Below are 14,135 nucleotides of genomic sequence, written 5' to 3'. Positions count from 1 at the left end.
GCAAATCTGGCTACAGGTGTTCTTAGGTCCTTCCAACAACCTTAATGGACACGCCGGCTCCAGATCAATGGAAAATGGGGTTCGAAAATGGGGCTCAGTCAACGATAATTTAAACTGTTTTCCAGCTGTTCTATTTAACACCTAGAGGGCACGTTAATATCACTTCCATTCTTTTCAAGGTAAGTGTTATCTGCGGCATTGAATTTCACATTAGCCATATACTTTCACCCATAGACACAGTCCACGTGAAGGAATTCTGGAGAGACAACTGCCTGGCAGCAAAACGGACTGTGCCCTAATTTTACAAAAACTTCTTAGAGGTTACAGAAGTGAGAAAAAAAAAAAAGTATGTGTTGCTAGCATGAAGGTTGGTCTAAATGTGAAGTAGCCTTGACATCTGGCAATTTGCAAAGATTTTGTACATTACAGGTACCGTAGTTCAAGGCTGGTCATAGGACCAGTGGACCAAGAAACAGGGATATGGTTTAGGGGGGCAAGGTAGATGCTCTCTAAGAGCAGTCAACTGTTATCAATTTTTTGAAAAGATCAACATCTAAGAGTAAGGCCAGGACAGTACATTTAAGAGTTAACCATGACTTTTCTCAAAAAACGTGACAAAAAAACAAGTCTGAGAAAGTACCTTTTTGTTCTCTTTGTGGTTTGGAGCTAAGAAGTGTAAATGGGTGGAGGTATGCTTGAGGTTTACATCTTCTTTTGTTTTTGTATAAAGATTTTAGTTCTTTATACTCTTGGGCATCTTTTGCTTACATACATCCAGCTCAGCTTTGCCCTGCATGGACAGCAAACCACAGCACATGAAAAGTGCCACCAAAAACAAAGTGAGGCTAATGTCACAGATATCACGAATTCCCCAAAACCTAAAAGGGATGCTTACATTTTCCTTGTCCTTTAGTCTAAAAGGTAGCTTTAGCCCAGAAGTTAATGGGACAAGTTATCTTGTCATGTCTATGAATAACAGAATAAAGTCCACAACAGAGTTTTGAAAAACTGTATAGATACAAAAAATAATAATAACCTCAGGACTATTTGTACAAAAGGGCAAACTACTGGTGTGTCAGCAGCTGTATTTCCTAATGTTACACTGTGCCTACAGTTCTAACTTGTAACTACTAAACAGGAAGGTATTTTTTCCTTTCTCTCAGTTCACTCACCTCCTGTAATTGATCTTACATTGATAGTGAGCAATTACAATCTCCGCAAAAATAAAATGATAGGCCCGTTAAATGTATGTTTTGTATAACCACAACAGAAGGAAGAATCCCTAGTTTCCCCAAGACCAAATATAATTTTATTCCAAGCTTCTCAAACTACCTGTGGGAAAAGGATAATTTTATTTTTTTAAATTTCTAATGCTGATTGTTTCATAAAATAGAATAAAAATCAATTACTACAAAAATTATTAAAAAGGCATAAAATGCAGCTCTTTTTTTATCATTAGATTCAAGAGACCTGAAATTTCTTTGCCAAACGTCTATAAAAGTTTCTAAAGACTTACTCTCAATTTCAGTACTCATCTTGTCAGAGATAAACATTTGCAGACCTGCACTGGCCTGTTGATGGCCTTGGAATATAACCTTTCTACAGTTAAATATTCTGAGTGAATATTGTGATTAATATTTTTTTGAATGCCCATTAATTGAAATCTATGTATGTATGTATGTATGTATGTATGTATGTATGTATGTATCTATCTATCTATCTATCTATCTATCTATCTATCTATCCATCCATCCACCCACCTGTTTATCGTCTATCTATGATTTACCTATCCATCATCATCTATCTTTACTTTGTATATTATTGCTTCCCTAGTTCGAGGTCATATGCTTAAATGCTATGTTATTCTATTTTCTTTTCTAAATTTGTTTACTTGTGGCTACAAAAACATCTCTCACTAATGGATCCCAAACCAATTGCAAGAAAGCTGGGAAGAATGTGTGTGTGTGTGTGTGTGTGTGTGTGTGTGTGTGTGTGATGTTGGTTATTTCTATAACAATTTACTGCAAAGTGTTAAGAACTTGTGGGAGAGTAGTCACTTGCCTCTGGTTAGTGAATGTTCTTTTTATGTTTTCTGACTGCAGATTTTTAAGTAAATAATAAAAGTTACATTAAAAAATGAATCTGTTTATATTTTAGGCTTCGTTTCCTTTATTTCTTAATATTAATCTTAAGGGTAATGTTTTGATGGCAGAAATGCTTTTGGATATTCTTGGTTATACCTCAAGGTTTTCACAATGAATAGCTTAACTGACCAATCTTTTTTCTTTTTTTAGATACTTTACTGCTGTTGATTTTTTCGTCATAGCGTTCATTTTTCAAAATTATGTTCTGCTTAGTTTGAATCTTAAATTATTTGTTACTTCTCATTTTTAAAGGTGAAGGACTTAGTTAACAATCTTTTTCAGTCCTTATGTCTTAATTCTGTTTTCCATGACCTGCAGAGACCAAAATTAGCATATCTGAGACCTACCACTCATTGTAATTGCTTTATCCTAGATTTGTGTTGATTTTCATCTAAACCCTTATCTTCTGAAAGTCTAAAAGGCAAAGTCTGAAGCTATTCATCTTCTTGTATCTTTAATATTACTTACCTTCCTCCAGGACTCACGTAAGATTATCCTTGCATTTGGAGGGAAGGGAAAAATATTTTTCTGTCTACTCTCTTCTAGATTCTCAGTTGAAGCTCTGCAACAAAAGATAGATTAATGAGCAAAGAACTAACAGAAGTTTACTAATGTGTGTATCTCATATGTACATGAGAGAAACTCAGGGATAAGTAATTTAAAGGTTTGGTTAGAACTCGGACTTACATAGCAAAGGAACAATAAATTTTTAGAGAAGTGACAAGACAGAGGAAAGGGACTTTTAACCTCTAGGAATAGTAAATTGTGGAAATGCAAATATATGAAAAACTAGTGGTAGACGAAGTGTAGTTGGTAAAGCTTATTCTGCAGATCCTTCTGGTACCATCCCATCTCCAGCCTGACAAGGATCTAAAGTTGTCTCTATGTAAAGGTGATTAACTTTCATCTTTCCTGGTACAGAGGTGAAGAGGTGCACTTTTGCAAATTTACTTGCTAATTTTAGGAAAACAGGTGGAGGGCAGAGCGCTGCTTCTTCTTTTTTTTTTTTTGGTATCTATATCTTCACAATTTTTTTACTCAAAATTATTATTATGCCAAAGTGGCATTTTTGCTACCCATGACATTTAAGGTCATAAAACTTGAAAATTAGAGGAAAATTTTTCTCTTCCAATATTGTTTCTAAGAAAAAAATCAATGGCAAATTAAAATTAATGTCCGTATGAGATTTCATATCTGGGATTTTACAAGTAATGTGCAGTGAAAAATCACATCTCTAGTTATACAAAAATAAATGCAGATCATGGAATAAAAACAAGAGCTAAGGAATAAAGAGAAAAAGGAGATAAAAACACATATGAAAATCTCTTCTGAAACAGCACCTGGATTTGAGAAGAAAATTAAGTTGCTCTCTTGTATAGCACGGTAACTAAGACCATGGACTCTGGAGCCAGATGTCTATGTTCAAATCTATCTGACACCATTAATGTAATTGTGATTGGGGTCAAATAACCTCCTTAAGTCTGAAATAAGTGGGGATATAAAGAATACCTTTCTTATGGTATCATGAGGAATAAATGATTTAATATATTTAAAGCATTTAGCATAGTGGCCGAGGAACTACAGGTATCAAGATGAATGTGACATACTTTATGTTCTTTGAGAGCTATCAGTAACTCCTGTAAGCAAAATATAAAGCAGTGAAAGTTAAATGCTTGAAGACGGACAAATGATGGACAGATAGATGAGCATAGCAGTGTGGGTGTTAGAGTATCAATTCAATAAATAAGGAAACTGAGACCCAAAGAGTTTGTGATCTCTTGGTTAGCAAGATCACAGGCTGAGAATACAACTTCTTTTGCCATCTCCAAGGAGAGAACCAAGGAGGGAGGCTTTTTGTCCTCTGTGCAGCATAAGCTCAATTTCTTTACTTACTAGCTGCGTGGTCTTTGGGGAGTTGTTCAGCTGCCCTGAGCCTTAATTTCTGTATCTATGAAACAGAGATGATAGTAGTACTTACCTCTGAAAATTGCTGAGTATTAAATAAGATGATGTGTGTAAAGGGCTGTGCAGAGTGCCTAGTTTACAGCAAGCATTCAATAGATTTTAACCTCTATTAATAGTAACATTTTATTTCATCTCAATACTATTTGTGGAGAGTAGATTAGATACCTGGAGATACATAGTCAAGTTTAGTACTATTTTTATATCAAAGTTTTGCTTCTGAATAGAGAATACAAGACAGGAGCAATCAGAAATAATAAATACGTAAATACTACAATTACAAGGCAAAGTCTTCCCAGAAGAAGTAATTAATTGCAAAACGAAGTGACATGAGTTTTCCTCCTTTCCCTTTAAGCTCCCACAAGAGGCTATAAAATGCCTCAAAATATTCCAATGTATGTGCTTCAGAAAAAAAGAGAAGAAAAAAACCTGTGGACAATGCAGTTTATATAAAGTCCCTTGGGCAATTCCTGGCACCCAAAAGGTGTTCAATATAGGTTGAATTGCTTCTTTATGTAAATGTTTCTATGCCTTCTCCACAGATATCCAATATCCCCAAAGCATGTTTGTCAACCTCAAGGTCTGAGTAATGCCAAAAAAGAAAAAAAAAAAGAACAAAAATACCCTGTCCGTTGTAGGGGAAAGTTATGGCATTCATTTGCACATAATTTGGATTAATAATAAAGAATCTAGAAATATATGCTTTTAAGGGCTGGTTTTAAAATGTAATAAGGCTAAGCCTCTGAAAGCTATCTTTTTTTTTTTTGAAAGATGATTGTGGCCTGAATGATAATGAGTGTCACTGATAACCAAATAAGTTAGAGAACTCTTGGAAGCAAGACTTATGATGAGAAAAATCACAAGTAGTTCTAAGGTGCAGAGATGCTATTCTGTGAGCCGTTCAGTTGCTAATTCAACGTGAATTCCCTGAGGCCTGGGGACACACAGCAACCTGTGTCAGGCCCTGGAGACAGCCCGTGAAGGGTGGGGCAGAACCCTGTTCAGGTGCCCAGGTTCCCATCAAAAGACAACACATACGCTCACAAGTCAACCAAATTACATTGTCCAAGGTCAATAAACATTCTGTAATGAGGAATTACAATGCAGAAGGAGATTCAGGCCAGATGAGAGGCATAAGCAGTAACTTCTTTGAGTTATGGGGACAAGAAGGCACTGAGGAATGCAAGGACCAGGGAAGGTTTTATGGAAGAGGTAAGATCTTGAGCTGAAACTCAGTGGATGCTCAGCAGCAGAAGATGCATGAAAGAGCTGAGTTGCCAGGACCATGAGAATAGTCTGCTATATAAGGTGAGCACACAAAATAATGTTCTGCACTTGGGAAACCTACTGGGGCATCTCTTAGAATTATCATGCTATGGCTTGATAAAATGTGGTAACTAGCGACCTAGACTCCTCAGGGAGGGTGATTTTAGTAGCCCCTCCAGGAAGGTCACCTACACTGACAGAGGCACTAGCCAAAGTTTCACAAGGAATCTAAAACAGTGTCAGAGAAGGGAGATGATGACCATCATTTATGGCCTCAGCTCTAAATGCTGCAACAGATTACTTTATTCCACTAAGTTTTCTGTTTATAAATTTTCTCCCAGAAATTGTGACTAACAAGAAAATGTAAGAATCTGTGACAGATGGGACAAACTTAACGTGCCCCACCTAGAGCATTTCAGGGCAGTGTTTCCAATGCTTGATTGTCTATTGGGAATAGAATAACCCAGCTCCTTTGTCTTAAGTCATGACCACCCTAGGGTATATTTTATACTTCAGAGCCTTCTGTAGAACAGGCTGCAGTTGGAGCTTCCTGAGAAATCACACGTCAGCTTGGCTTCTTCCCTTCCCTCTCCTGCTTCCTGCCTGCCTTCTTGTAAGAGAACATCCTTAATACATCATTTATACTGGGATCCCTGCATCAGGATCTGCTTCTGGACCTACAAGAAACATGTATTGGATGTGGATTGAGCAAAAGTTTAAAGGACAGAATCAGCACATTTAATTTGCTTGAGGTAACTGTTCTCATCTAGGTAGAAAAGGAGTGAATGAAAGTCTGAGAATGAGTTTGGAAATCCAGTTATTGGATGGTGTATTGCAGAAACTTAATGAAACTAAATAAATTCATAATTATTTTTTGCCTGCCTATCAGCTAAGACAGCTTATTACACATGCAACAGCTTAGATTCAACTGAAATGTAATAGAGTTTGTGTTCTTTGTGCTACAAGAACCCATGACTTTCTACCTAAGGGCGCCCTCTGCCATGATAATATGCTTGACCTGATGTCAGGTGGGCTGAAATGCAGGGAATTAATACCCTCAGGACAGCTGTCAACTAATAGCCAATGGGAATTGTTAAATTAAATATTTCAGATGTCTTACTGCTCAGGTGAGTCATCTCTGAGGCTGTTCTGCTCCATCTCCTGGAGACTGAGACCTTGTTTCCTACAATGACATTCCCCTTTAGCTTCTTTTTCTTGCCTCTCTCATTCTCCAGCCCCCTACTGATGTTTCTTGGGATCCCATTTCAAATCTATTTGCAATAATCCTGTGTCAGGGTCTACCTCTGGGGGAACCCAAATTAAACCATGCAGTTTCCACCTCAGAGCTTTCCTACTCCTTTGAGTGCCCTCTCCTGAGATACAGCATCTATAAGAGGCAATTTACCTATGGCACTACTCTAGTTTTGGAGTGTGCTTCTTCTGAAGTTATTCTACACTTTGTAACTCATATTTATGAATATAGTTAGTAAGGATACATACTTTTGTTTTTTAAATTGTGACTATGATCTTAACAATCTTGAGTGATATTGCAGACAATACATTTGGGATAAAGAAAACCAAGACTCTCATTAAGGAAATCATAAACCATCCCAGAAGTGGTGTACAGCTGTTCTGCAAGTCACCAATTCAGGCAGTATCTATCAAGTCTTGGGCATGCTTAGGGTACTGTGTGAGAACCAATATAGTTGTGAGTGTGGACGTGACTTTGAGGAATATGTCCCATAGTCATGAAAGCAAAGAGGATGTTCACATTGGTTAATTAAAAAGGAATGAAACTGATTTCAGTATGCGGCTTGCTCAGAAGATGTCCCAAGAATTAGCTTTTAAGGAGGAATTCTCTCCTGAGTTTGAGTTAAAGAAGTCAATCCTGAAATAAGTGAATATCCAGACCCCCAGAGTGGCTGGTTACTATGTTCTAGCATTCATTAGGTTTCATGAGATGTAACACAATTGATTAACATAAATCATTCTATTTCACATTCTACCTGTCAGAGTCTTCAGTTTTTGCTAATTGCTTTATGTGAATTTGTCTTGTTTCTACAGGATTTGAGATGTGTTCTGTAAATCCAGTGTATTGTACAATTTTAAACATATACGGTGACTTCACCCACTTTTTAATTTCGCAAGAGTTTATTAAGTACTTATAGTGCTCTAGGCACTGCCTTCTGAGAACAGATGCCCACTCACCACTGCAACCCTATGTCTCCCCTTGCCATGAAAAAACAACAGAGAACACATGGTCTTGACCTGTAGGGAGCTCCTGGTCTAGCTGCAGAGACAGAAAAAGAAGGAGGAACTTGTTAAACAGTGTGGTAAGTGTTGTGACTGGAAAGGGTAGGGAATAGAGGAATTTCAACCAGACTCAGCTTCAAGGTGGTAGGGAAGGCTGGGGGCTGAAGTTGGGGCCTGGGATAAATTCAGAAGAGGTATCCTCTAAATTCTTATATACATACATTGGGACTTAGCCAGTTGGAGGGAGGGCATTGGAGGTGAAAGAAAAGGCGCAAGCAAAGTCCTAGACATGGAGAAGCTCAGGGGGTGTAGGAAAGCAGCTGGAGGTTCCGCAGAGCTGGAATGTAGAGTTGGCTAAGGGCTGGCAAGAAAAGGGGGTAACCTGGAACATGAAGGGCTTGAATATTGTGCTATGTAGCATAGGCTTTCCTTGAAGGGTAATAGGGAGAGACAAAAAAAATTTGAACAGGTTAGTAACAAAATCAGATTTTCACTTTTGTTCATTCTGGCTTCTCTGTGGAAACTAAATTGTGAGAAAAAAGAGTGGAAGGAAGGCGGCCATTTTGGAAGGTAGTACAGTAGCCTTGGAGGGATGAGGTGACACACTGATGAGTCAGCGTGAGTGCAAATAGAGAGGTGTAGAAATGGGTGTTCACAGGGCAAGAAAGGCTATGTGTAAGAAGGTGGGGTGGGGTGGGGCAGGCAGGCATGGGAAGGAAGTGCATCACATGCAAGCAAGTGAGCTACCCTGCAAGGAGGTATGTCTCAGCCTCTTAGCCTTACTTGGGGTGGGGGGTGGGGGTGGGAACGACCACAACCTCCTTCCTGTTTCTGGTTTTCCTGTCTGATGTTATCTCTGTGTGAAACTCTTCTAGAAGATCTTTGGTCAAGTGTGACAAGACCTACCACAAACTGTACCCTTTCATCTGCTGACAAAACCTGCTGACAAAGCAAAAAATCTACATCCTGTTCTTTGTCTCATAGCTGATTAGCTGAGATAATAACTCTGCTCTCTGAAGCTTACTAAGAAAAACCACATCCACTACCGAGAAAAACATCTCCAAATGTTTTGGAAAGTTAGCAAACTGTGACGTCTGCAGTTTGCAAACTGAACAGTGTTAAACCACATCATTTGCATTTGTGTTTACCCCTCCCTATAAAAGCCAAACTGCCTAAGAGGCTGAGCCATTCCCATCATCTTCATATAAGAGTGGTTTCCCTATTGCAATAGCCTAAATAAAAGCAATCTTTTAACTTGTCTGTTTCTTTGACAGGATTGGTGCCATGACTCAAAATGGGACCATGCCTTCAGATCTCCATCTGCTCCACCCAGGTAATAAGGACACTTGGAGCCTTTATGCTCCATTTGTGACTGGCAATACGAGGACCTAAAGGTGAGCCCTATTCCTAATTCAGTGTTCTAGACTCTTGTCTGTTGGTAGCATGGTCGGAATTTAATTTTCATTGACTATGCAGTTGATCTCTAGTGCTGAATTTGTGTGTGTGGTGTATGTGTGTGGTCACTTGGTAATCTCTGTAAATGAATTAAATGGTTTGCAGATATTGTGTCTCTGTTAGGTCAGAAAGATGTCAGAAAATTGGGTTTGTGATTTTTGTTTGTTGTCTATTTTTTCTCTATTTTGAACTCAATCAGGAATTTCTACCCAGTGGAACAAAAAGAGCCCTTTATATAGAAACAGGTGAGTTATGTATTTCTGTGTTACGCCTGACCTATGGCTGAGATTTTAGAATTAAAATGATAAGTCTTCTAGATTGGTATGTATATTTATGTGTCTGTGGGTATGTAATATTTTCCTGCCTCCAGATGGTATTACTAAATTAGACTATCAAAATTTTTAAAGGTACTATTTTCTGATCAACTTAGAGCTTACTAAGGTCTTATATACATAAAATATTCAAAAATTTCTGGAAATTAAGATAATTGCATTTCTACTTTTAATATTCTTATATATACTAGCTCAAATATTCTAAGAATTTAGGTTCACATAATTTAGGTAAATTTTGGCAAATGAGACTAGCTTTATATTATTGGTTTAATTAAAACAGTTATGTCTTCTGAGTTCTCAGTGTTAGGTATTACACAAGCACACAATTTAATCTACTTGGGCACATTCTTCCTCAGCTTATACAGGTTTCTTGGTTTAATAATCTATCATTTTAGTTACTATATATTTATAATTATAAAAATACAAATTTTCACTTAGTTAAATTGAATCACTGTTTTGACAAATGTTAATTCAAAAGTAACTAATTACATTTTATAGTGTGTCATCTTGGCTCAAGACCAAGATTTTTTGATAACATAAAACTTTATACTGATGCCAAATTTGGTAAATTAATGGGCATTCATTAGATACCTAGATTATCTAACTAGATTAAAATACTGAAGTATTAATTACTAAGTATAATTTTCTGCTTATAGACTTTTTGCCTATTATTTTTTATATAATACAGACAGTCTATATATTTGGGTGCGTTAATGAACATGTTTATTTTTTTGCTACAGTGAGTTGTATTATAGGGATGTTTATTACTGCAAAAATTATGAGATGTATATTCCTAAGATGTTAGTCTCCTACGAAATAGTGTGTATGAAAATAGTTCACAATTATCCACTGAAAAAGACTCTTCCCTTGACCAAACTTGAGTCAGGCTCCTTGGAGCATTCTTCCTAAGTAGACTTTGACCTTGGTTTGCCCAGTCCAGTTTTAGCAAAGATTCCTGCTCAGTGAATTTATTAAGAATTTACTAATTCTTGATATTAGACCACTGGATATTTGATCAAGTTTCTCACTCTCCACTCTGGATATCTTAGTTTTAGAAAGTAGTTTTATTATTAATAGTTTTATTAATTAACAGTTTTATTATTAAAAATAATTTTATTAAGTCAGTTTAGCAAGAATCCCTCTACCTTGGATATCTAGTTAATTTTCCATCTGCTTACCACCTTGCTGTACTCCTTGGCTATAAATCCACAACTGTCTTTGCTGTATTAGAAGTTGAGCTCAGTTCCATACAGAAACCTCTCTCCCCTACTGCAGCAGTTTGAATAAGATCTATCTGGCAGTTTTAATACATATCCAGTAACTTTTCTTTTATACTACCTCCAAGGTTTCTCTATGCAATAGGAGTTACTGTAGTTAAAAGTTATAATCGAGGCCGGTCACGGTGGCTCACGCCTGTAATCCCAGCACTTTGGGAGGCCAACGGGTGGATCACGAGGTCAGGAGTTTGAGATCAGCCTGACAAACATGGTGAAACCCCGTCTCTACTAAAAATACAAAAATTAACTGGGCGTGGTGGCATATGCCTATAATCCCAGCTACTCAGGAGGCTGAGGCAGGATAACTGCTTGAAATCAGGAGGCAGAGGTTGAAGTGAGCTGAAATTCCTCCACTGCACTCCGCCTGGGTGATAGAGTGAGACTCTGTCTCAAAAAAACATTAAAAAAAAAAGTTATAACCAATATATATCAATGAGATGAATGAGACTCTAGTAGAAGTGACTGTGGCAGGAAGGAACATTTTGAGTGCAAGGTATGCAGGATATTTTTTTGTTAAGGAAAACAAGAGTAATTTTTTTCTGAAGTCAAATGAGTAGTTATTCCAGGATGAGAAATGGGAAAGTGTAGGGCAAAACCCTACAAAACCCTAACTAGATAAAGTTGTAGGAGGTTCATGGATAGGAAATTTTATTTCTTGTAGTCACAGCTGGCTAAAGCTTAATGGGTTTATTTACAAAATTTTTAATATAAGCATTAGTATCAAATATGCAGATGCAAAACTAGCATTTGTTTTATTCTCTATTAAAATATTTTATTTGGATTAGTGTATTCTCTTAATAAGAGTTTGTAAAATATTTTTCTTTACCTTCTGAGTAATCTACTTAGAAGATAAACATTCAGAATCTCATCAGAATAATTTTCTGTGCTTTGTACTGACTTTCTCGAGTCCTTGATTGTTTAAGAGAACAGTCTTCATATAAAAGAGATGAAGTTCTTTGCAATTACGTTACCTCCTATATCTACTCTAAAATTATTTTACATCATTTGATTAAATAGATAACCAAGTACTATTTCTCAGTAATCCATTATCCTACTTAATTAAGTATTCAAATTTCCTGACAACGTTTTATATTTTACCTTCTGAAAATCAAATCCTAAATGGTATCTTTTTGCACTGTCAAGGAAAAAAAAATTTACAAATCTGAAGTTAAGTGAGGAAAACATTACTAAGGGAGAATCTTACAATAGAATGATGCTCAAGATCTAAGCCAGGAAAGTCTGAGGCATGGGGTGAGCAAACATAGCTATTATAAGCAGAGACCTTGGGAGAGATGCTTATGGAAAGTGGAAGGGAGTTTGATGCTAAGAGCTGGTATATGTGTGTGGGGATGGGGGCGGTGAGGGGGTGGGGCCGGTGAGGGGGTGGGAGACTGTGTGGAGGTGAGGGATGATGCTGAAACTTACTGGGCTACATCAAATATTGGTAGCAGAGAAGTTAAGGCATGAAGATTGGTTTATGGTTAGGCACATGGAGTGGGATTCTGGGTCTAAGACAGAGAAAACAAATTAGAATGCTGGAGGAGGTTCATATAGATTTGACCACCTAGTGGTTTAGGCAAACCAACCTAAAGTTGTGTCAAGGACAGAGTTTAATCGCCCTATCAATCCTCCACTCTTGTTCAAGAAAGGCTCAGAAAAAGTGTCCTTGAACAGAGAGACAAGGAGAATCTCAAGTAGGAGATGGCAGAGTTAAATAGTCCCAGGTCAGGATTGCTCAGTGTTGTTCCTGGAGGACTAGTTAAACCATCTGTTTGGCATGCTGGCAAAGGTCAGTTGTTTTAGTGTCCTTCAGATCAGGCATCTTAAAAGTTGGATGCCTAAAAGGAAAAAAGAGAAATGTTAATATAAAAGGAGATCTTAATGTGAGAAAGACAGAAGTTGAATCCAAGGGTATCCATTCCAGAAGGTTTCAAGAGGTTAGTGGATGAGCCCTTTTGATCATGTAGCATTGATCTTTGAATGTTTTGATGCTCTTGGTAATGCTGCCCAGAGTCTGGGTTATCTCTTCTATCAGAACATGCATGACCTGAGCATTTCCCCATCCTTTTTTTGTGGTCCAGTCAGGGCTTGTCCAGAGAAAAACAGAACCATGCATAGTCTGCTAGCAATGATGGATCTTCATAGGTTTGTAACAAGTCATCAGACTTGAGCTTGCAGTAATTCTTCAGAGCCTGGGGGCCAGCCACAAGGCAACCTAGGGTCTCAAATGGGATCTGGATAGTAAGGTTTTCTCAGTGACTATAAATAATAAAAAAGGAGAAACATTGGAAGGTTACTTTAGGGGTTTATGACTAGATATTGAGAAAAATTGGAAGATTTGAAAATTTAGTAAAAGTGCACAATTTGTGCAAGATAACAGATTCAAGTACAATTTATTAGTAGTTACAAAAACTGGTTTTTCCATAGTGTGAGAGAAAGTCAGTTAAATCTCTACCAGAGAAGAGAGAGTCTGCATAACTATCAGTTACCTGCAGTTTACAAAGTGGCACTAAATAGCTCAAACACAAAGTAACAGGATCAGAATCTGATAATCAAGAAAGACGTGCTGTGATTTCCCACGGAAACACAAATTTTCTTTCTACAGTTACTCCTCCTGTTTTGATCAAAGACAATCTCAAAGAAAGATTATTCTTGATCACAAATTAAAGTTGGTCTCATGAGATTCAGCCTGGTTATTTGCATAGGTGCAGCAAGAGTGTAATTTACATATAGATCATATTATAGTTGCTTTGCTGGAAGTTTTCATAAAGAATGTCAAATTGGACTTTTCAAAGCCTCTTGAGGATAAGAAGCCAAGCCAACAACTCACATCAGATTACACATGCAGTACCTATCGATTTGGCAGGCATTCCTTTCTTCATGAGATCCCACAAATATCCTAAGATTCCAGAGCCTGCTGGGAAGTGATATTCCTTGCTCACCTACAAAGCTGCGAACCCTGCAAAACCAGGTCTCAAGCCAGTTTTCACAAGAGGAGCTTTGTAAGCATCGGCCCCATAAGGTCAACCTTAGTTCCTAAAAGTGTCTGGTCATATCTGATCAAATAAACGTCATTCTCAAATGTGACATCCAGGCAAAGCCTTGGTTGTATTACCAATGTTTTTGTGCCCTGTTAACAAAGAGGACAGACTCTTACTGAATCTATGCAAATAACCATATTGCCATGAAAATAAGAAGACTCAATGAGAATTTCCAAATTTTGAAAGGGTGAGTCAGGGAAGAAAAGAAAGAAGTTTCATTTCTGTTTACTAGAAATTAGCATAGTCTATGAAATTGTTATGAGTGATGAATACCTTTAAAAAAAAAAGAGGAGGGGTTTTCTTATGTCCAGAAAATAGAATATTAGGCCGGGCGTGGTGGCTCACATCTGTTACCCCAGCACTTCGGGAGGCCGAGGCGGGTGGATCATGAGGTCGAGAGATTGA

General features: G+C 37.5%; 1 long non-coding RNA gene across 1 annotated transcript in view; it reads right to left on the bottom strand.

The window, feature by feature from the left end:
* Positions 1-14,135, bottom strand: part of LOC105537634 — a 30,653-nt gene that overhangs the window by 13,097 nt on the left and 3,421 nt on the right. Inside the window, exons 2-3 of the long non-coding RNA XR_001005747.1 lie at positions 12,276-12,527; positions 2,613-2,706 (exon numbers count right to left, since the gene is read on the bottom strand). This is a non-coding gene — a long non-coding RNA (uncharacterized LOC105537634). The remainder of the gene's footprint in view (positions 1-2,612; positions 2,707-12,275; positions 12,528-14,135) is intronic.

This window comes from Mandrillus leucophaeus, unplaced genomic scaffold, assembly GCF_000951045.1.
Source record: "Mandrillus leucophaeus isolate KB7577 unplaced genomic scaffold, Mleu.le_1.0 Scaffold177, whole genome shotgun sequence".
NCBI lineage: Eukaryota > Metazoa > Chordata > Mammalia > Primates > Cercopithecidae > Mandrillus > Mandrillus leucophaeus.
The sequence above is the reverse complement of the archived record's forward strand: the minus strand, read 5'-3'. Positions and strand labels throughout refer to the sequence as shown.